This window comes from Montipora foliosa, chromosome 1 (genome assembly GCF_036669935.1).
Source record: "Montipora foliosa isolate CH-2021 chromosome 1, ASM3666993v2, whole genome shotgun sequence".
In the NCBI taxonomy this organism is placed as follows: domain Eukaryota; kingdom Metazoa; phylum Cnidaria; class Anthozoa; order Scleractinia; family Acroporidae; genus Montipora; species Montipora foliosa.
In genome coordinates this window covers 53,360,953-53,383,452 of record NC_090869.1, presented here as the reverse complement: position 1 = coordinate 53,383,452, position 22,500 = coordinate 53,360,953, and the positions used below count along the sequence as shown (strand labels likewise).

Here is a 22,500-nt window from a genome sequence, read left to right as displayed (position 1 = left end):
TGGTTCTCTTTGGCCAGTTGTCTTTCATAACGCCGTTATGTTTTTGGCCGGAACCCTCACAGTCCTCATAATCTGCCCCACCATAAAGCTAAAAGCTTTTAATACTACCGGTTACAAGTAAATTTTTCTTACTTTACTATACTTCTTCAAACAAGGGAAGCCTTTTCACTTACTAACTAAAGAATTGACCAGGTCAGTTAAGTTCCTTTGTCTGAAAACTTCTACTCACCGTTTCTTGAACAAACTTCACTGAGCCGTTGAGCGTTTTTGGATTGTCAAGTGTGAACGATTCTGTCCTATGCTCCTTGCAAGAAAAGAAACTGCAAAAAGGGAAAAGTTCTATCAGAAGTAAGAAAAGGTTGCCATTGATCGGCTTACTGGATTTCGCATAGCCGTTCCATATACACGACGAAGATCGATTCTTTGCTTTTCATTTACAGCTGCCATCACAATTTGATGTTTTTTTCAGGCCCAATTTATTATTATGCAAATAGACGGACAAAAAGAGTAAAAAGCGTAAAGTGCTTTTAATGAGAGTGTCAATTATTTATGAGTCAATGAGCGAATGAGTCAATGAGTCATGAGTCAATGAGTCTATGAGTCAACGAGTTAGTGCAGTTAATTAAACTATAAAATGAAAGCTTAAATTTCAGAGAGTGCTTAAGCCTAATCACGGAAACGAGGGCTTAGGCTTAATCAACAAATTATTGCTATATTGACTGTGAGTCTCATTGACTCATGACTCATGACTCATTGGGCTATCTTGAAAAGCGGGAATGAGGAATGTGGAACGGGTATCGGGGAATCTTAAAAATGATTAATCTTTAAAACCGGGAATCTTTAAAATGGAGAATCTCTAAAACGGGGAATCTTAAATGTCCAGAAATACAGTGGACTTGACTTTCCTTAAACTTGATTATTGAGTGAATATTGGTTCCCGTTTTTTATTCACCTTAATGCCCCAGACCCAAGGCCCGTGGTCTAGGAAAAACTAAAATATCTTTTGAGGTGTTTACCGAACGACAAACGAGATAACTTATCTCAGACGCGCTGTCTGTATAGGGAAATTCCACTCACTCCAACTAGGCGGAACATTTATTAAAAATTGCGGGAGATAGTGAATTGGTCATGTACTGCTGGCGACACACTTAAGCTGCCAACCTTTCCAAAGTTTTAAATGCGTGATATTTTCGTATTCTAAGTTTATTGACAACATTGCTAAAGAGAAGCCATCACTCTGATGTCCGGACGTGGTGTAAAATGTAACAGCAAAATGTTTTTGAAATTATGGGTCATGCTTTTTCGATTCGCTAGCGTGTAGCTCACGCTGATTTTTCGTGCTCGGTGGCAGTTACATAAACGAATCAATATGCAATTTAAAAACTTTAAGTTCAGATGAAAGAGGATGGCTGGCCTTGACCATGGGCCTTGGGTCTGGGGCATCAAGGTGAATAAAAAATGCGAACCAATATTCACTCAATAATCAAGTTTAACGAAAGTCAAGTCCACTGTATTTCTCCATGGACATTTAAAGATTCCCGCTTTTAAAGATTCCCCGTGTTAAAGATTACCGCTTTTAAAGATTCCCCGTTTTAAAGATTCCCGCTTTTAAAGATTCCAGGTTTTAAAAATTCTCCATTTTAAAAATTCCCGGTTTTAAAGATTCCTCATTTTAAAGATTCCCCGTTCCCCGTTCCCCGTTCCCCATTCGTTATTTTCATTTTTATTCCCATTCCCACATTCCTCATTCCCGCTTTTAAAGATAGCCTGACTCATTGACTCATTGACTCATTTGACTCATAAAACATGCGTTCTCTTTTAATGCTTGTAGGTGCCATCCGAGTTGTAAATATCCGACATCAGACTTATGAAAAAAAGGAAATCCGAGTTGTAAAAATCCGACATCCGAGTTGTGAAAATTCCACATCTGAGTTGTGAAAATAATGCTAAGACAGAGCAAAGTTAAACCAACAATATGGAAACGTTTCATTGATGACTTTTTCTCACTATTGGACGTAAGCCATGAAACAGAAATTCAACCTGTTCATTGCGTACCCAGCTATAAAATTGACACAGAAGGAGAACACTTTCCTAGACACAACAGTGCACAAGGAGAATGACTCGAAAAAGAAGTTATTTACGATATTAAGACATATCACAAGCCAACTGAAACCATCCAATACACTCATTTTACCTCTGGCTTTTATCAAGGAGATTTGGAATGCCGTTTGTATCGAAAATAATAATAATAAAAATAAAATAATTAACAGCATGTTACTGCCCTTGGCCTTTAGACTATAATACTAGTTCTTCTCCGCCTAAGACTTACATGTTATTTAAAAAGGCTTTGTAGAGATGTAGAGATCCATCATTGAATTTTAATCGAGATTTTTAACTTGTTATATTAGCTGCACATGTTTTTGCAGGATAATAAACAATTCTTCCATGAACGCGCGTTGGATATGAAATGGTAAATAGCCAAAGAGGCGCATAGCACCGAATTGGCTATAACCAGTCTCATATTCAATAAGAGCGAGTGGAATGATTGTTCTATTAAATTTCTTCAAATTCTGAGCCTGCCAGACGTTTTGTCGTGGGAAATTTTGCATCCCACATCCCCTCCCTTCAATATTCCATTTCAAAAGTTGTAGATTTTGCGCGCATTGAGAAAGCCGTTTATAAACCGTAAAATTCCAAAAATAAGCCCCGGGGAGCTTGTACTTGGAAAATTGCCCTCAAATACAAAGTAAAACAAAGCAAAAACGGTAAATTTACTTGCAACTATAAGGCTAGCCAAATTGATTCGGATACGCAAATTTCCCTCCGTAGATAAGCCCCTCCGAATATGAGCCCCTCGAAAAAGACCCTTGAAAAATATAAGCCCCGGGGCTTATTTTCGGAATTTTACGGTAAATAAACGGCTTTCTCAATGCGTGCAAAATCCACAACTTTTGAAATGGAATATTGAAGGGACATTATGAAGTCAGATTTTTTGTCCAAAAACCAAGTTTCTTTCTCTTAGCTTCCCACTTTGAAAATATCAACTGACAATGTGTCTTGACTTCTAAAATGACCGTAGCTCCATTTAATATTGAGTAGGGCCTAATTAGAAAATGTGAGTAGGAGGTGACCATGATGACATTTTACTCCATTTTATCGATGTAGAAATGCATCGTCAACGAAATAGTTTTCCTCTTTTGATGTTGTGTTCTGTTGGTGGCTTTGCCAGTCAGCGCTCGATGTGGTAAGTCTTAACTAAGTAGATTAATTATTTTACGAAGTTATAAGGAGACAAAATAGTACTTTTTTTTATCGGATCAACATAATACAACCAATATGCTATCGCTAACTGAACATCCAAAAACTAAGGAAGTTTTTGCTATGCCAATGGTTAGACTTAGTCCACGCGATTGTTTCTTCAATGTATTTCTGAATGTTCGCATGATAGTGAGTGGAGGTTAATAAGGGGACACAGAGTTTAAATAACGACAATGTAAAATTTTAGGACGGGTCTCTTTCTTTTGTTTATGAAACCGTCGGCTGCTTCAAAGACACCTCCAATCGAGCCATCCAACCATTGGAAGGAAAAGATTCCGTTCTCGATGGATCGTATGGTGCTCGAAAGAACGCCATTGCAAAGTGCGCCTTGGCTGCAATGCGAAAAGGATACAAGATGTTTGCAGTTCAGAATGGAGGATGGTGCGCATCCAGTGCTACAGCGGACCAGACCTTTGACAAGTACTGCAGATCTGCAGCCTGTGGGTCCAATGGCGAAGGTGGACCGTGGGCCAATCAGGTATACTGTATCACAGGTGAGTGTTAATGGCATCCGTTTGGCAACTATAAATGCGAGGACTACAGGCTAAGATACAAACTATTGGAGCGAAGCGTAGTCTCTGTGATAGCCTCCAGGTATGGTGAGTCATTGCTGGCGGACATCTTGGACATGCTTTTGTGAATTTCGAGTAAAGCTCACTGGCCTTCAGTTGCATGATAATATTCAGGTAATTCAGGTCGCCATGCGATGATCATGATCATGATCATTCTATGCCAGTGACGCCGCGAACCAGACCGTTGACAAGTACGGCAGATCTGCAGCCTGTGGGTCTGAAGGCGAAGGCAGACCATGGGCCAATCAGGTTTACGTCATCAAAGGTAAAATGTCGATGAAATGTCTATTAAATTCTCAACCAAATAAAATGAAGTGTTTATTGCAGACAAAAGGCCTAAGGAACCGGTGCGAAGGACTAGCGTGTTCTTCATCTTCATAAAACACTAAATTTGCACAGTCGTGTTCGTTGTGACTGTCTTCCACAGAGGACAAATTTGTAGTGAAATCGTAAATAAGAAATAGGATAGCAAGTTTCCATTTGCTCCGGTTCTTTTAAATGCTCTGTACAGTTAATTCGATTTTAATGATGAAATGGTATATATGAAATGAATCATATATGAACTGCGGATATGAAATCAAGTGAAGCTATGATCTTCGCAGTTATGAACGCAATGTAAGCAATTACATAGAGAAGCCTGAAAAATTCAGGACTTCAACGGGGTTTGAACCCTTTACCTCGCGATTCCGGTGCGACGCTCTAACCAACTGAGCTATAAAGCCACTGAAGTTGGGAGCTGGTCATATGTGAGTTCTAATGGTCCCGTGAAGAATGAATCAATGAGGAAATGTGGCTTTATAGCTCAGTTGGTTAGAGCATCGCACCAGAATCGCGAGGTAACGGGTTCAAACCCTGTTGAAGTTCTGAATTTTTCAGGCTTCTCTATGCAATTGCTTAAATTGCGTTCATAACTGCGAAGATCATAGCTTCACTTAATTCGATTTTGTTAGTTACCATTGGCCAATCAGGTTTATGTCATCAAAGGTAAAATGTCAATGAAATGTCTATCAAATGCGCAAAAATTAAAAACGAAGTGTTTTATTGTGGACAAATTAATAGGCCTAATGAACTAGCGTGTACTTTATCTTTGTAAAACATCTGGGGGGAGTACTAAAAAAGTTTAATACGGGAACGGAACGTTTGCTTTGATGAATTTTGGTTTGATATGAACAGTTTGTGAGTGGAAATGTCATCGAATGAACTTGATCATGAACCCGACCACGTGCAATATGTGGACGAACAAGAAATGCGTGTCCTCGTTGGGCCCAGCCGTTCTGACAATTTTCGAAAGGAAAAGGCTAAGAGCAAGTTATCTCGCCGAAAGGCTTCTGAAGTCGTGAAAAAGCCGAAGGAAACTAGGCGCGCAAATTGAAGAACTCGAGCGGGCCAGCAAAGAATACAAATCATTTTTGGAACTTGAAGGATTGCAGGAGCACCTCACGCTAACGGAAAATGCCGCCGAAAGGGCAAATTTGTGTCTCGAAATCATTGAAATTTCGATAAGAAAGAGGTTGGTAGTTCAGAGGCTGGTAGTGAATATGCGCCCTCGCACCGATTTGAGTCAGCCAGCGGTCATGGTGCACCCTCGCGTGTCAGTGAAAGTGAGAGGCGTGCACGTGTCATGGATCTACAAGTTGAACAAGCAAGGAGAGAAGCTCAACGCCGACTGGAAGAGGAGCGCAAGGGAGCCGAAAATCTCGAACAGGAAAGGCAATTACAGGAACACAGACGCATAAGAGAACTCGAATACGAAGCCGAAAAATTGCGATTAGAAGATCAGCTTGACATTCGTACTGAAGCTAAAGGGGACCCAGAAGGTATTGAGAGTCGTTTGCGAGATTTTGAAGATGCCGAGGAGGAAACTGTTTACCGTGACATTAAACCCCAAATATCGGAAAATGTAGAAAATCGTGAAAACGCAGATGTCCCTTTACCTCAGCAAAATGTGAAGTTGCCGTCTCCGATTAAATCGTCCACTTTGTGCAAGCAGACTCCCCAAATCGATCAAGCTTATTGTGACACGGAAGAACGCCTCAATGTTTCGTGGATCAAAGTGCTCCCGGCTAAGCAGCGTATGACAACTGGAGAAACGAACTTACAGTCAACACCAGGGTTCGTGTCCGAGTTCAACAACATCACATGACCTAACACGTGACAACTGTCAGGACCTACATAATGTAACGCAACTCGAAATGTCACTAACATCTTTTCCCCTCCCGAATGCCAGGGGATCTAAAATACTTTACTTTAGATCATAGTTCTCCGAAGTGTTCTTATTACACATTAATCCTCGGTCTGCCGAATCTCCAGTTGAGAGAGTCTGGTTATTGGTCGCTTAAGGGTCTTGCCATTAACCCGTACGTTCACCACTCGCACAAGGCCGTCAGGGCCAGGGTACGTCTGCTCAATGCGCCCAACATTCCACAGTCGCCTCACAGTTCCAGGATCAATAACAATGACAACATCTGCAAATTGTGGTTACGGAAGTACCATTTCTGTCTTGATCAAATCTGCGGTAAGTATTCTTTCATTCATCGGTTCCACACATGCCGAATGAGCTTTTGTAGTCTTCTCCAGCGCTTTCTGGGATTAAATGGATGGGTGTCAATGCTCTCCGGCACAAAATCACCACCTGTCTGCCCGATCAGAAAGTGATTTGGAGTCAAGACACGGTCGTCGTTAGGGTCATCACTCACAGCTGTTAAAGAGACTTTCTACCCCAATGAAGATTGTCTCCAACTCCTCATCATTAACTTGTGCTTCACCGAGTACAGCAAAAGTAGCTCGTTTTGCTGACTTGATCATAGATTCAAATACTCCACCAAAATGTGGCGCTGCAGGTGGGTTCCATTTCCAACTCAGTCCTTTATTGGAGGTCATCCGTTGTATCTTTTCGTGGTCTGTAGCAGAGACTAGGTCTCGCAGTTCCCACGATGAGCTTACAAAGTTCGTGTCATTGTCACTTAACATTTGCCGCGGCCATCCTCTCCGAGCAGTCATTCTAACAAAGGCGTTAAGAAATGCATCAGTGTCTAATGACGTCGCCATCTCTAAGTGGCAACAATGGGTCTTCAAACAGAGAAATAAACACAAATAGCACTTAGCTCGCACTCTCCCACGTCCTTGCTAGGTTAAGAAAGGTCCTCCAAAGTCTACGGCACAGCTCTCGAAAGGTCTGGAGGATTGCTGCAGTCTAATCTTTGGTAACGGCGCCATTTGCTGGCTTGCACATTCAAAGCATTCTCTCATGACTCTTTTCACTTGTTCACGAACAAGGACCACGAACTATGTTTCCCGTACATGATTAATCGTATAGGTAAGCCCCATCTGATGACCCTCTAATTCATGGTAGTACTTAACGATCAGTCCTGTGACATGATTCCTCCTCTTAGACAGTATGATTGGACACTTTACATCATATGGGAGATCGTTTCGCATGTCGTAGTCTGGTGTTGCACCTCATAATGCCATTAACTGATACTGGATTAAACGGTGCCAAAGTACTTCCTCTTAGGATTTCCTTATTCCTTCTCAATGCCTCTATCTCTGCTGTATACACTTTAGACTGAACCTCCCGAATGATAAATTCCTCAGCGTTTTGAATCTCCAATGGCTTCAGTTCACCCTTCTTTCTTTGCTCAGCTGATTTTCTACAATTCTCTGTAAAGCGGCGCACCCACGCTGTCACACGAACCAACCAACTTCCAGTTCTCCTTTTGTTTTGACTCGATACGATTTCGAGAATCTTGAGGGGCCCAATCGCCACACCTCTTCGACTCTAGCCGCTCCTTCACCTTCTTCAATTATTTGGTAACTGATAGCATCCTTTGTCCCTGTTTCTTTTGTTCCTTTAAGTTCAAGGTTCTCTGTTGACGTTGGCTTGTCAAACTTGCACTCTGGCCAGTCTTGTTTTGACTTCTTGAAAAATTCGGGCCCATTCCACGATAAGTCAGTGTGTGCTCTTCTACTGTCACGCCTCTTGTTCCAAGGTCGGCGGGGTTTACATCCGTAGGAACATAGCGCCACTGATTAGGAGCAGAGAAGTCATGAATTTCTCCAACACGATGGGCTATGAACGGTTTATACTCTCTACTCTGACCTTGGATCCAGTACCCCACATTTATACTGTCCACCGAATAGGTCACTCCTTTTGTAGATATCTTAAGTGCAGAGCAAACTTGTCTTGTTAATCGTAATCCGATGAGTGCACCCAAGAGTTCTAATCTGGGGATGCTCACTGCTTTCAATGGTGCAAGCCTTGACTTCGACATAATCAATCGAGTAGTGATATTGCCATCCTCGTACACATGACGTGCGTAAACTATAGCTGTATATGCGTTCTCTGACGCGTCACTGAATGTATGAATGCTCAGTTCTTCCACCTCAGGACTTGGGTTTTTCAAACACTTTGGGATATTCACAAGTTCAAGATCCTCCAATTCTCGAAACCACTTTGTCCATTCTCGCTGATGAGGTGTCGGCAACAGTTCATCCCAATCTCGTGCCTCCAGCCATGCCTTTTGTATCAACAACTTGGACCTGATTACATACGGTGATAAGAAACCTATTGGGTCGTAAACTGATGGTGTTCGCCTTAAAACATTCCTCTTGGTGAATTCAACTTCATCTAACTGTAACTAGTGTCTAAAGAAAAATTCGGCAGCTGTGGCGGCCCACAGAACACCCAGGGTCTTGGTTATTGGCAATTCTCTCTTCTCCAGGTCTATCGCGGAAGCCCTATCTTCTTCCGCAACGTCAGCAATTACCTCCGGTTCATTCGAGATCCATTTACGGACATGAAACCCAGCCAAGTCCCCTAGCTCGCTAAGCTGCTTTCTTGTTTCCTTCGCATTCCACTGTAGGTGCGGATGGCATCAGATCATCCATGTAACAGTGTTCCAAAACTGCATTAGCTCCCAGTGGGTAAGTCTCTTTGTGACGGTCTGGCATGATTTTGCTAAGCGAACTGCACACAAATTGGGCAGTAACACCCTTAGCCTGCGTAGCAAGCGTTTCAGTGGGGTTTCTGCGTAAAATTCGATGTTTTGGCTACGCGAAAATTGGGGCAAGGGCAAAAAAGAAAGAGGGGGGAGGGGGAGAGGAGAAATTAACTTGCAAGCGTCTCTCCCCATGTTTCAGAATGACAGGAACAGTACGCAAGGCAATACTCCTCTGTGCATGTTCTTGCACTGTTTCATACGTACTGGACTTGTTTTCCACTGCCATGGGTGTGTCAGCCTTCCCCTCCATAGACCCAGAAGCTACTTTCTCCTCATGAAGTAACCGATGGTGTCTGTCCTTACATCCGTCAATTCCACACACTCCAAGTACATGAGTCACCAAGTTGCCCTTTCCCCAAGCAACGGTAACACAGTCCAAACTTCTTCGCCGTCTCCCACTTCTTTCTATATTTCCTCCCTTGAACATGTCACATTTCCAAATTGAGTGTTTTTGGTTGCACACTTTACAGGGACGATCAATTTTCTCTTCTGTGGTCCCGAAGTAAGACTTAGTTGAGCTCTTTCCTCGTACACTTCCAACATTGGACAAACCATGCTTAATTTCTAATGCTTGTACCTGGTACTCAGCTTCCTCAGCAACCCAGCCACGCAGCCCTTCAAGAGACTCCACGCTTCCCTTTTCTTTAATCCATCGGTAGTACTGGCTAAGTAGAGCGTGAGGAAGCTTTTCCAGCACAATTGCATACAGTGTTCCTCCTTCCAGGTCAGAATATACTTCTTATTTTCCTTTAAAGAAACCACAGTCCTCTCCACTATGTCGGCAAATCTTTCTACCTCTCTTGGATTATCAGCGTTTACTGGCCTCATCTTACGTAGCTCATTGATATGGGCTTGAACCTGTCTCCGCCATACTTTCGATTCAACCTTGCCTTAGCCGCTTCGTACGCATGATCCGAGTAACCAAGCCCTTTCACCGTTTCGGCCGCCTCTCCTTCTAAACAACTTTCGAGCCGCAACATTTTAAACTGAGCTGACAAATTTGTTTCATCCACACAACTGGAAAAAACTGCCGACTGATATTCTTTCTTGTCGCCCGAAATCTTTGGGATGAGCTGTTTGTTGGCATCGACCACGTGACCATCTTTGCCATGTGCGCCCTCAAATGTGCCGATCGAGTAACGTGTTATTTCCTTGAGTTCGCTTTCCTTGCTGTTACTTTTCGATAAGAAAAGCCAAGCTTCCTTTGTCTCGTTGTCCACAGGATCTATCATTTTATCCGCTTCATTACCTGTTAAAGCTGCCAGCGATGCATGCTTATTTTCTCCGTACAAGGTTTGAAGCGAGTCCAACAGCTCCAACAGTTCATCCCGTCGCGTCGCGATGTCCTGTGGCTTTTCCGTGACATTTTCCTTGTTTGGCGTTTTCGTCGATAATTCCGTCGCTAATTCGTTCAGAAGCTTCGTAATACTTGTCTTGAGGGTTCTTTTTGCCTTCTTTAACTCTTCTATTTTTCCATCCATAATTCCTCCAGTTTAGTTCTCGATATAATTCCTGCCAAATGTTCCCACGTTCTAACGAGTCCCTTAAAAGTTCCACAATACTGGTTCCGATTACAGTCGAATCGTTACACTGATGCGAATATCCGGCTCCCGAAGGACCAAAATGTAGTTTCTATTCCTAGACTGCAAGCTTTTAACGAAACAAAACTATTTCGACAAGTCTCGAGCCAAGATTTATAATTGTCCGAGTTCAACAACGTCACATGACCTAAACACGTGATAATTGTCAGGGCCTACATAACATAACGCAACTCGAAATGTCACTAACATCGGTTTTTGGCTAATTTGTTAATAAGACGTCAATCAGCGTGTGTCAAGTCAACAATTAAAAGGTGGGCGTTTTTCAAAAAAGGGGGTCTTCTTGCAAGCGTTCCCTCAGTCTCTTGCCCCAACTTTCGCGCGGCCAGTTTCCGGAAAATCGTTTCGAAACTCTTCTGTCCAACAGGAACGCTCGCTACGCAAGCTACCTGAAGCGTGAAAAAGGTATCCCTGTACGGATCCCTCGGGGCTGAAAAGGTTAAGAATACACTCGTGAAGATCATTCTGTTCTGATTCGACAAGAGCAGTAAAATTATAATTTCCAAGTTGTATTATGTGCTGTCTCAACAAAGTTACTATAGTAAATAAGGGCACGCGACAAAGACGGGCCGAAAACAAAATATAAGTGACCGAGAGGAATTTTTCTACTTTTAATACCAGCGACGTGCAAGATTTACAAAAAACAGTACTCAAGCTGGATTAAAAGTCTTTCATAGCTGAAGGGAAGTTTTTGTAAGTCCTTCCTTTAGAATTGATCTAGTAATTTCTGTTGAATTTATAACAAGACACTTTTTTAAAGCGTTTACTCGGAATACCAAGTGGCGCAGAAGTAGGGATTTTGATCGAGGTAGTTTTTGTCACTACTGCGCATGGCGCGTAGTCACTATTGCCATCGTGTTAGTTTTTCCGAAAATGAGTATGTAACAATAGAATACACTTCGGGGCCAATCCGCATACGAAGAGTACCAAAGTTCGGACTCTGCAAACAGTACGATGAATTGCCGATAGTTCGTGAGGACGAACGAAATGTTCGGGCCCCGTGTTCGCAGATGATGATCTGTGAAGAATACGGTTCTGAGGTGACTACCGTGAGGCTTTAATTCTTACAACAGTTACTTTAACGTAGCTTTCGTATTTTGTTCTATCCGACCAATTGAGCCCGTTTACGCGTTTAATAAAGCCGCCGTTTTCGAGATAAACAAAGCTTTGCGGTAACACGTAATTGTCAAACTACAGATGGTTTCACAGTGAGAAATTAGCAAGGTCATCTGAATTGTCATCTGTGTAGGAGGTTGAAGATACCCGAAAAATAAATCTTTTTCCAAGTTTCCAGTTCCATGACGTCTTTCGTTTCGAAAATACAGTATTTCGAATTTCCTAATTGTCACCTTACGTAGCTTATCATGGTGACACCATGATACCAAGCTACAATGGAACCCCGTTAATACGGTCATCAACGGGCCCAAAAAAATTGGCCGTATTAACGGGGTGGCCGTATTACCGGGGGTAGGGTGAAATTCATGACTAAAGGGCCTTAATGGCAAATATCGCATTTGCACTTCCAGAAAAACTTTTCTCTTTAATAAACAACAGGAATGTACGTACAGTAATTGTATAAAATACTTGGAACTTCGCACAGTAGGTAAAACGCTTAAAATTGTTAAGTGTATTGTACGTTGTGAGCCTAAAATCAAAACAAGAACAGGCCCAGCTTACTATGCTTCTAAAAAACGGAAGCCGCCGTAATTACCTAACCGAAAGACTTAAGTATCAATCGTGTTTTTGAAGAAAGCACAAAGACTTAATCCCTTCGCGATTTGCCTTACTGGATTTTACAGTAGTGTCAAGATCATGTTTGTAATGAAAACAGGGAGGAGTGTTGCTGACAGTACTTTGTAAAGTAAATCGGTTGTTCGATTACAGCGGTAACTAACGAAGGTCAATGAAATTAACATGTCACAGGCGTTTGGCGAGAGTGGCCGCGTTACCGGGATGAAATTATAGAGGACTTAACTGTCTGGGATTTAAAATTGTGGCCGTTGGCCGTATTAACGGGTGACGGCATTAACGAGGGTTTTCTGTAAGAGAATGTATGGCCGTTAGGCGGGCTTCCACTGTATTTGATTGAAAAAAAATAAAAAATATCTATCCCTCTTAATCTAAGCAGTTTGAGCCTTTCAAGTACTTGTACATTAGGAGATGTGTTCATACATTTTATCTCATGAGCGAAAAGTAAGCGCTTTCAAGGCAAAGTAAAGTCCACTTTGATCCACCTACACAAGTAAAAGTTGTGTGATTTCAACGCTTCGACAAAGAGCTCAGAAACGATGTACCCCACAGATCTGAGAATCGGAGGTGGTGTCTAAATTTGTTTCCCGCAACATTCCAAGTTATTGGCCTTTTTCATCGAACGTTTCGAATTTATTTTTTTGTTGCGTGACAGTGAAAATGACCTATCGCACGTAAATTTTTCAATGGTCGAAAAACTGTCGATATGGAAGCTGTGGTGAATCAATTCCCACAATTCAGCCACCCCTGTTCACATGACAGAATATTCTACTTCTTTTCCCCTTGCACATCTCTGGAGTAGTCACATACGCCTCTCGAGCGCCTATGTTTTAATTTGCCAAGTACGAAACAAAACAAGTAAATGTTTCTGCAGCCAGTTGCTCATTAACAACAACGCAGATAATGTACCGGTGAAAGTCGCTTAGTGTTTACAATTGCAAATAAATTCAACAGGTGACATAGCTATAGGGGTAGTATGTCTTGGAACTGGTTGTTGGAATGGAAATTACGTGGGCGTTATGTCTATCTTTGCGGGATCTGTAGTATGTAGCGTGATATCAGATAAACTGGTTTCAATTGTAATTAATATGGGTAAGTGAAAAACGGTATTCATCTGCCACGATCTGCGAAGGTTCCAAAGTAAGAGTGTTGTGAATAACGCGGCCGGTGACCTCCAGCTCTAGGTAACTAACATGAAGATCAAGAAACTAACAATAAAAAGAAAAAATAGACATCGGTGGATGATGTTCGTACAAAGAACAGCTGAGGCAGAAAGACTAAGAAATCTCGGCCATTTATAAAATACCGCTGCTGGAAGTTCTGTACTGGCGATTTAGTCATGTTGTCAACTGGCAGGATTATAGTAAATATCTTATTCATAACATTTCAAGACGGCTGAATCCAGCATATTCACGTTTAGCTGCATTGCATTGCGTCAAACGAAATTAACGAGTCACGCTGAAGCCCCAAAGTAGAACCCATCATTTAGTTGCTCCACTGCACGTTATAAATTCCGATTTTCATCTAATTCTGTCAGACGTGAGGCTGTTTCAAGTCTCTCGCTATACGAAATCTACTCCTTCGCGTTTGTGTTGTTGCAGTTGTTTTGTCACAGAGGGAGGTCAAATGTATTGCTCGGAGGGGTGTAGTACATTGCTTTTAGCCAATGAAATCACCGCCTCCTAATTCTATTGTCCATTTGCTGCACAAAAAACTAAATTCCTCCCAGAATATAACTCGGATACCTTTCAGGTATTCCGAGTAATAATCAAAGTGCCACTGTCGTTACTCGTGGATATGAAAGTTACCGCGATTGTTTAAAATTGGCAGGCTAAAGTTTTCTTTATGCATTAGCATTGATAGTTGGATAATTGTGTAACAGCACGGTGGGCTCTCATATGCGACTAGATACCCAAAATAATGCATGTATGTGAGGTAATCCCCTTTGCTGTAATTCAACCCTGTGAAATAAGTATACCATTTCTCCAATAGGTATAAGATTACTCCTTAACACATCCTTTATAAAGAGCTGTACCATGTGTTCAAAGTTCGTTGCACAGATGACAGGGTAATTTTGAATAAGAGTTAACTGAATATAGTGCAATGTGAAGTGCTAGAATTCTATCCCATATGAACCATGTGAGCGTAATCTTGCACTTCACATTACACTCTATTCAGTTAACTCTGTTTAAAATATAAAGTGCTACCCGGCCAACGTTTGTATAAACGTAACCTTTAGTTAATTTTGAATAAGGTTTGATTTTTGTTGCCAGGTCATATTGTTAATTTCATCAGGTTTAGCAAGTAGAGCAGATCCATTCAGTAATATTAACACTTTTTCTGCTAGTTATACATTCCTTCAACAAACCTTGCAAATATTTATCACTATATTTGATACTATTACACTTAGAAACAGATGATCTGAACCATAACTGATCACAGCAAGTGCATACGTATTCAAGGCCATGTGTTATCTTATCACGAAAAAGACTGAATCACTTTTGACATGGAATGTCTAATAGAGTCTTGACCTTGACAAATTTCAGTTTGATTTAACCTTGAGCTCTGCATAGCTTTCCTTAAATGGTTTTATGCTTTTCTGTTTAGGTCTCTGATATGTTCTGGATTGCTTTCTTTTCCTATTCCCTTGCTGCTTCAATATTTTCAGATCTTTTTTGGTGTTTTGCATTGTTTTTCTTTTCCCTGAACTCTTTATTTTGTCTCTTCTGTTTTATAGATTCTCTCATATAAGCTCTTTTTGCCACTGCTTTGTAGAAATTATTACTGACACTCACATCATTTTTGGCCATGATTTATTAATTGATTATTACCTCTGAATAATTGTTGACATTGGTAACAGTGCTGATTTCATAACCTGAAATACTGTCAGTATAATAATCTAACTGAAGTGCTGAAACATAGTGTCTTCCATCTAGATGTCCAATGTTCACAGTAGTTCCCTGTTGTCCGCTTTTTGGACTGATAACAGTTACTGGTGCCCACCACTTAATGGATTCATTTATACGTATAGTAACATTTAATACATTGCAAACTGCTTGCACAATAAGTGCATCACACCATGTATGTTGCCGTGACAACAAACGCACAATTGCTCAGTAATGGGTCCAATAAATTTTTGACGGTTGTTTCTGATGGATTCAACTCTCAGCAGCATGCACATTCATGTGATAGAAAGGATCATTGTATAACTGGTGGGCAACAGAAGAAAAGAAGCGCGAACCATCTGAGGTACATTCTACTGCCTTCAATCCTTTTTGAGCTAATCGAGCCTGCAAAAGTGCTATAGAAGGATTTCTCAGTATTGTATGTGCTGTATGTCTACTCGTTCCATGAGCAACAGGGCCTGGGTTCGATTCAATGTCTCCTGATATCAATGGCTTTTCTCTTGATAGACAATAATTTTCATTTTGTTGGTTCAATTTTGTCGAATGCGTAGTAGCAGATTGATCTTGAATACAAAATAGAACTGACAAATCTTTTTTGTGTTTAGCAGTCCTGCGGATAATAAGATAAAAATGACGATTAGAATCTCCTACTGTCGAAGATTATTACGTCTGAGTTGCGGTCTAGGTATAGAGATATAACATTTTCCAAAGCAAGAGATAAACACTTTTTCAACTCAGACGAGCTCGGTACGTCCTTATTTAAATAATGCACCATACACTCTGTAATTACCTTGTCTTTCTGAAACAAGCTCGACGTTTTCTTGTAAGGAATTAATCCTGGAAGGTTCTCTGTCCCGGGGAGCATGTACTGCCTCAGCCCTTGCTCTATCGCAGGAGATTGGTACGGATTTCTCATCAGTTTTCGTTACATAATCAGTGATCGAGTATTTCGACAGTTCTTCATTATGGTCCACCACACAAGTACTAGTGTCTGGAAGCATGGATTGCTTGGTTGCCTCACTGTTTTTTATGTCACGGATGTTGTTCAAGTTGTATTCATGTGGCTTTGATGACTCATAGCTTGCAAAACTTCGTGATAGCTTTGATAAACATTGGTATACTTTGATAGCTTCGATGTTACTCTCCAAATGGCAGTCACCTTCCAAATGGAATTTATTTATCCCCCGTGAGCTTAGGGGATGAACAGGCACTGTCTTCTCACCATGTGTCTGTCGATTCCGTGTCTACACGTATCAAAGTCTTCGCGTTGGTCAGTGAAACGCGGTGCACAATTAATTGCACCAATCTGTACTTGGATTCGCTCTGACGAAGGGCTAACGCTCGAAACGTCAGCTTTTAGAATCTCTGTACGGTGGCCAATTTACATTATCAACTCCGTTGATAAAACCAAATTTTTGTATACTACTTCCCCACCGACGCAGCACCACAGTTTCTTTAGAAACTAACCCTTCTGTTCAGAATATTTTGTTTCACCTTCGAAGAAAGCCATTTCTTTAATTCTTCCGTTTCTTGCTTCTAAATACAGCGGAAGGTGCTCAAACAAGCTACATACAGCAATGGCGGCGCACAACCTCGCGAACAGGAAGTCACAGCTTTCTAAGCTGTGTTGTGATTATCCATCCTGATTGGCTTATTAGATCGAACTTCCGGTTACGCAGAAGTGAACATTTGCATAAATAATCACCAAAACTCGTGGATATATCCACGAGTAAAAAATCATTTTATCTTCTCTCTCAATTCCTAGTTAATAGTTACGCTTCCTATTTTGAGAACGTTTACCTTGGATAGTTATAGCGGTTACTATGCATAAGAGGTTTTATGTTGAATAACAATGACAAAACGTGAATATCTTTCGTGAAAAGACAAATTTGTTTGGCTTTTTTCGCTTATATTGCCGTCGTAGATCTTGTGCCATAGTCTCCTAAAATCGTAGAGGATTATAATTAATCTTTTGAGTGACTTTTCATCACTGCAGCTTTTGAGACCATCGGCTGCTTCAAAGACACCTCCAATTGAGCCATTCAAAAAGTGGAAGGAAGAGATTCTATTCTCGATGGATCGTTATGGTACTCGAAAGACCCCCATTGCAAAGTGGGCCGTGGCTGCAATGCGAAAAGGATACAAGATGTTTGCAGTTCAGGATGGACGATGGTGCACAGTGTATCAGACCTTTGACAAGTACAGCAGATCTGCAGCCTGTGGGTTTGACGGTGAAGGCGAACGATGGGCAAACCACGTCTACCTAACTAGCAGCTAATCAATGGTGTTATGCAACAACACTTGTAACTGATTGCCAAAGAAATAAAAACCTCTTCTGCGAACGGGTGGTTTTTTAGCATCTTTTTTTGCTTTCGCTGCTATGGGACTAGCTAACGTTTCCTCACAATTGAACTTTTTTAGTTCATTGTCACTGACGAATCATTTATGGTGTGGATCATGACAATTCTCTTTTTCCTGCTGAGTTAAAGTACTTTTGATTTGTGGGTATTAGGACTGCCATGATTTTGTGTTTCTATTTTGCCTTTAAATTGACGAGGCCGCTAATGAAAGACAAATCCAGTCGATTTTCAGAATTGCTAAATCGAACCTTATGTTGGCCAATTTCTCTTTGACCCCTTTTGTCATCTTATGAGAAATGGTTCCCTTATCTCATGTCCAGAATTCACTTGCACCTTCCCATAATGCATTCCGCTTTGGCGGGGTTATATAAAAAAAAAACAGTCGAAGTTACTTACTCTTGAAACTTAATTTTTATTTGTCAGTCCCTTGATGTCTTATTCACTTATCCATTCCACCATAATGGGGTTTCTCTGGGATGTTTTAATCTCTTCCCTTGCAGCTAGGAGTTCCAGATGGTGAGTGTATTTTTTACTGCCCAAATTTCATTAAATGAAAGATGCATATCAGTGGAGAGATGGTGGCAACTCTTGTTTAGCGAGCAAAATGTTCATTACAGAAGGAGACCGACATGCAGTACTGCGTGAATAAAGAACTAAAATATAAAGGTCAATCAAGCTTTTCCGCACTCGGATAAAAACACGAAACTGTGGCCCATTTCTCGAAAGTCCTGATAACTTTTTGAGCTCAAAAAGCCATTTGTGAAACTGCCATCCGCCTGTATTAAAGAGTTGGTCTTTCAGTATGTTTTTAAGATAGCTAAAATCCAAATGATTGACCTTCTTAAGGTTCAAATGGAATGGTGATACCGAAAAAGTCTCGGGACTTTCGAGATACGGGTCTCCGAACCCGAATGAGAATGGAACAATGACCCCTAACAAAATCGGGTAAAGTCACAGCTTACGAGCCAGAAGGCTTATTAGGGCGGCGCTTATCTCCGGTTTCCGTAGCATGAAGCGACTAGGAGTATTTATACTCCCCCCTGGATGGGATGCTAGTCCATCGTAGGGTTACCCCCAGCATTTCGCCGGTACCCATTTAAACACCTGGGTGGAGAGAGGCACCGTGAGAGTAAAGTGTCTTGCCCAAGAACACAACACAATTTCCCCAGTCAGGATCTGTCACGTAATTATTATTATTATTTTTTTGTCACGAGTTTGTAGATAGTTTTAGCCACTCGTCTTGTTCGTTAGTGTGAGTGTTAACTATCTATTGTACGATTCCCTAGTTTAATATGTATTATCTGATTTAGTGTTATAGAACTTCTTTTAAGTGTTGTAATAGACCCTTTGCATAAATGGCAATGTACATCCTAAGCCTCACATTCATGTGAAAAATCCTTTGTCTAGAAACATAAGTACGAGGCTAAGAATGTACAAGGTATTGTTATTTAAATTAAGGCACCATATAAGCAAAGGGTCTATGTAGTCATCTAAAAAAACTATGTTTTGTCGTAATTTGAATAAATTTGTTTAACTACATATGGATGTAAAAAGTCGTGGGCGTGGGTTGGTTGTTGAAGTGGTGCAAGGTTTGTTGACAAGAGGGAAGACCAATTTTAGAAGAAAGTGGAGGGCAGAAACGCTCAATCAGTCACTGCTGAAAGTCTTTAGCAGACCCCAGCCGTACATCAAGACAAAACCCCTTTGTCTACGGTGGAGGAACGAGCGAGGAGAATTTTACTGTACCGCTCTTTAGTGAAAAGGAAAACGGAAAAGCTGAGCGCCGGAGTTGACAAAAGAGGAACAGGAAAAATAAAGTTCGAGAAAGATGGAAGGCGCCGGAGAGCAGAAGCAGAAGCGGACCGAGAAGCAATTGGTTTAAAGCTGCATTGCTGGCTGAGGTTTGTTGGTTTGTGGGTTAGTCGGTTTGTTGGTTTGTTGGTTAGTAGCGTTTTAGAGTGAAAGCGATGAACTGAATTGAACTGTTTAATATTGTAAATATTCAAAGTAAAGTATTTAGTTTATTTTAATTAGTGTTGTCTTTTAAATATATATAAAGCATAAAGAAAATCTAAGTAAGATTAGTTAATTTAGAGATAGTCACTGTACTAACAGTTATACTTGTTGTTAACTTATATCTTTTATCAAAAGTCGTACGCGTTTTCTTAAAATTCATACTGTGTTGCGGGTTTGTGCGAAGGGGTTTGAAGTGCGTTGTCTTACACTTAGTTTTATCCTGTTCGCTCCTCGCAATCTTGCGAGACCCAGGGGATCGCGAACCGTCACAGGACCCCAACCCGGACCACTCGATTCGGAGTCGTGCGCACTAACCATGAGGCCACCGCGCTTCCCACAATGACCCCTAATGGTTGTTTCAAAATTGCGGAACGTCAGGGCCCGGTTTTTCGAAAGCCGATTAACTTAATTCAGGATTAGTGTAAACTTTTGTTTCATTTTTTTTAACTTTTTGGTAAAAGTTTCTTTTGTTAATTTTTTTTTTCAAGATTAACTTCTTGTAATGTAAAGTTTTGCCGAAAATCAGCGTTAAACAGCATTTGGGAGTAGAGAAATAAACTCCTTGGTTAATTTTTAATCTGGGATTAGCGTTAATAGGATTTTGAACAACCGGGCCCAGGTCAAAATCACGAGGTAAATCAAACTTCCAGAATTAAATTCCGAAAATTGTCTGATCCATGCCAGAAGGATATGACTTCATGGTGATAGCTCTATGCCCAAGTTTCCCGAGGATTGCCTTGAACATGGTGTACATGCAAACATACAAACTTTATTTTACCTCGGATTTCCAAGAGAGGAGAACTATTACATTCACATTGTAAATGTATATCCTACATTACGAAGTTAAATGATCGGTCAAGTATGATGATTATCCGGTCGTTCGAATCTTGTTGGGAACATCAAAAACAGTTCACCATACTCTTCCAAACATTATCGCTGCAGTGGACAAGAACATGTTCGTTTATCAGCCATGCATAGGCCGAGCATGGGATAAACCGAATGACCAGCATTACTATTTATTATTTTTTAACAATATTCCCCGCGTTTGATTGGTTTATGTTCTTTTGGGCGTAAATGGTATCGTTACTTTTCCCCTGAAAATTAAAAACTTGCTTCGTAATGTGAGAAAGAAATCAATGATGCGATAAGAGATCTGAGAGAGTTTTGAATGAGCAATAAAATTTCTGTCGAATTCGGCTTAAAGTATGATTTTAAGAACAACGATCTTAAAATTTTCTGAAGCTGTTGGCTCAAGTCCTCGATGGAACTAAAAAAATTGCATAATGGCTGCCACGCGTTTTTTCGCTCCTGCTTTATTTGCAACTTTGGGTGTACTTTTGATGACTAAATGGTTGGATTTTAGCGAAGAAAAGCTACTCTGGCCACAAAGAATATCTAGCTATTTTATTGGCAAGACTCCGGCGACAAATGATGATTTTCATCGTGTTGGAGCCGTTTGGCAATGCTTCGTACGAGCGAGGAGGAATAAGTCTATTTGAAAATGCAAATGTGGTTCTTCAGTGTTTTTCCACTTATTGCTATTACTGGGAGGAGATATTGAAGTAAACCCTGGTCAATGGAAATTTCCTTGTAGTATATGTTCGAAGCCTGTTAAGTCAAACCAAATGGGGATTTAGTGCGACGAGTGCGAGCAATGGTTTCACGTGAGGTCTGATTGTTGCGATTTATCGCACGAGATGTACGAGATCCTAGCAAACTCGTCCTGCTCCTGGATTTGCCCTCTCTGCGGATTGCCTAATTTCTCAGACTCTTTTTTCGATAATTCATTGCATTCCTTGTACTCGTCAAATAGTTTTGACCCACTGAATGGCTGCGACGCCGAAGTTCCTCCACCACAAGCAAATTGTAAACAAACGTCGACAAAGGCGTCGCGTCGCGCCATTTTAAACCAAACTCCAAACCAAGGAAATTGACATGTCTGGTCATAAATTGCCGGAGCTTAAAGAACAAGATTGCAGACATCACAGCTGTAATTGATGTACACAAACCCGATGTAATTGTTGGTAATGAGTCCTGGTTAAACCCAGAAATTACAAGCTCGGAGATCTTCCCGGAAGGTTATACTGTATTTAGGTCTATTTAGAAAGGACAGAGCCAAAGGTCAAACCGGTGGTGGTGTTTTCCAAGCAATATCATACCTACGCATCGTGTTGACCTGGACACAGATTGCGAAATCATCTGGAGCCAATGCCAAACGGCTGGAAGGCGGTCTAAATCACTCTTCCTTGCATCCTTTTATCGACCACATTCCCAGGATGTGAAAAGTCTGGATGAACGGGACGCCTCTGTTCAAACTAGGTGATAAACTCCACAAGCATGATGTGATTGTCGCAGGCGATTTTAATAATCCAAATATCTCATGGGATAATCTCGAGGTTCCAACAAATCCTTCTCCTTCTTCCAGGAAATTGATTAAGCTGACTCAAGATTATAATTTAATGCAGTTCGTAAAGGAACCAACTAGGCGACAAGGCAACTCAAGTAACACCTCAAACCTTGTCTTATAAAATAGCCCAGACATTATTTGTAATGTCAGTGTAGAACCAGGAATTAGCGATCATGACATAGTGTTGTTTACACTGAAGCTATCCTGCCACAAAAAACGGCATGTCAAGCGTAAAATTTACATCAGCAAGCGGCTTGACAACGAGCGTATATAATATATTTTGCCTGTAACTCTCTGGTGTTCTTTACAGTTCAATATCAAGCTATACCTGATTGGAAAGGAAAAAGAATACCCTTTCGAAAAAAAAAAAAATTTTGGTCCTAGGAAACCCATAATATTCCCCCACAAAAAATTAAAGAAGCCTATTTTGGCTAAAAAAAATGTTTAAAATTTATAAGAAAGTCATTTAGTCATGTCTTCTTTATCATCATTTGGGTGATATGGTAGTAAGAATTTTTTTTTCATCAATATGTAATCAAAAAAACCCGGAAATCGTTCTAAAATATGGAGCGAC

General features: G+C 40.9%; 2 pseudogenes; one reads left to right on the top strand and one right to left on the bottom strand.

Annotated features, from left to right (window-relative positions):
• The window catches only part of LOC137997481 (uncharacterized), a 6,928-nt pseudogene extending 6,521 nt beyond the window's left edge, over positions 1–407 (bottom strand).
• Positions 1–22,500, top strand: part of LOC137971228 (uncharacterized) — a 226,412-nt pseudogene that overhangs the window by 21,087 nt on the left and 182,825 nt on the right.